The sequence below is a fragment of the Selaginella moellendorffii genome, unplaced genomic scaffold, assembly GCF_000143415.4.
Source record: "Selaginella moellendorffii unplaced genomic scaffold, v1.0 SELMOscaffold_76, whole genome shotgun sequence".
NCBI classification, from domain to species: Eukaryota; Viridiplantae; Streptophyta; class Lycopodiopsida; order Selaginellales; family Selaginellaceae; genus Selaginella; species Selaginella moellendorffii.
Window position 1 is genome coordinate 675,746 of NW_003314337.1, and position 1,961 is coordinate 677,706.

The window sequence follows — 1,961 nt, forward strand, 5'->3', positions numbered from 1 at the left end:
GATGATAGTACCGCTGAGAGTACCAAAAAGGAGGTGTCCACTAGCGCTTAGGCTTATAATGGCGTGTGCCCTCATGCCATTTACTTGATCACCAAATACCTTTTTCCCTTTGCACTAGTATATCTTAATACCGGTCTGAGAAATAGAATGGCATGTGCCCTCAGGCCTTTTACTAAATCACCTTTGAAAGAAATGCAAGCCTCTATGTCGTAAAAAAAAGGTACTAGAGAAATTCCTTAATAATATGAATGTTATTTAGTTTCATGAAAATACACTAAGGGTCAAATGAGTTAAATGACTTCTCCAAACTAGCAATGCCTCTTGCTACACCTTCACAATTAGATTCGTTAGAAAAAGATAACATTGAATAATATCTAAATGTTCTCACCATTAAGTTATATGTCTGGCTAATAGGAATGACATTCATCTTGGAAAGCTCACCACACGCTCAATGAACAAACAAATAGTGTGTGCGCGCATGCCATCGCTCTTCTTTAGCTTCAGATTCGGTTTGTTCACCTTGACAATGAGATTTATTATACAACCAGATGGACTCAGTCTGGACACAAAGTCACTGCGCTAGTCACCATGCCCCAGATATGTCTAGCCCCTGGACAAAAAACATATAATTTCACATCATTTTCAAATACTTGAAAATTTGTACCTAGTCCCATTTTACTGAATAAATCCCACTTTAACGAAATAGAGCATTTTGGGCATTATCCATTACCCTCACGACACCAAACACCCCGTCTTGGTGTTCTAGAGTGCTTGAATGTCCCAATGATGGCCTCTTTGGCAATGAGCATTTCATTTTCGACATTAACTTACTATATTGCAACATAAGCAATTTCTCCCCCATAAGGGTATATCTAGCTTCTTTATCCCAATAAGAAGTCTTAGGTTTTTACCAGTTTAACCAATTATTTTGCACATTTTGCTTATTTACCTCATAATTGTCAAGTCCTACAACTCATTACTAGTGTTTCCACACCTCCATCATTATTTGGGTCACCACACTCCAATTGCATGCCTTCCAGCTTAGGCTATACCATTCCCATTTCCATTAGGATTCCTTTGGGAAGAGGTTCTCATGCACCTACCAACTTGACCTCAAAGCAACATGCTTTGGCACATTTGGTGTTTCCACACCATTAGCTCTACAAGCCCACCTTTATGACACTTCCCACTTGTGTCGGGGTCTTTGCCAAGACCAAAGCAGTCATTTCTCATGCCAACTATCAGTTAGCATTACACTATAGTGTTTACACACAACTCTATACCAAAGTTGCTTTCTTTTTGGGGAACACCTTTCCCACGACATTAATATGGCACATTCTGCCATTAATGAGATACTCACTCTTCTCATACTTGGATCTTAAGATCCTTTCCATCCTTCGTGGGGAACAATACACCTCAATCCAAATGCTTTTTCCAATCCCTTAGGACAATTTTTTGACTCTTCTTGAGTCATTTAGCATCTTTGGGCTTGGGTCCCATAAGGTCCTATTTTTGAGGTGCCAACTCGCTAAAATACAATTTCATGTATTCATGTCCTACTCACAAGGACTATTTTTGCAAGTGTTACTTTAACACTTGATTTTGTTCTTTGGGGGCACCCTTTTATCCCTTTGGACAACTTGTTCATGTGATGAGAATACCAACTCATCCTCTAAGTACACCCCCAACTCCTTGGGTTGTTCCAGCATTTATTAAAGGTAGCCCGACTACCATTTTAATTGACCTCCCTCGGTCATCAATTCCAATTTCAAATTTATAAGCACCAGCCTCCACTATATGAGGGTAATCTTGTGACTCCTTTATTGTTTTAGAGTTTGCATCTTTCCTGTGATCCCAACTATAGTAATTTACCACAACTCAATTGGCCTGTTTGCTGCGTCAAACGCTCATTTGGATCACATCCTCAATTCTCTGAGGAAACCCTTATACTGTTCCCAAGA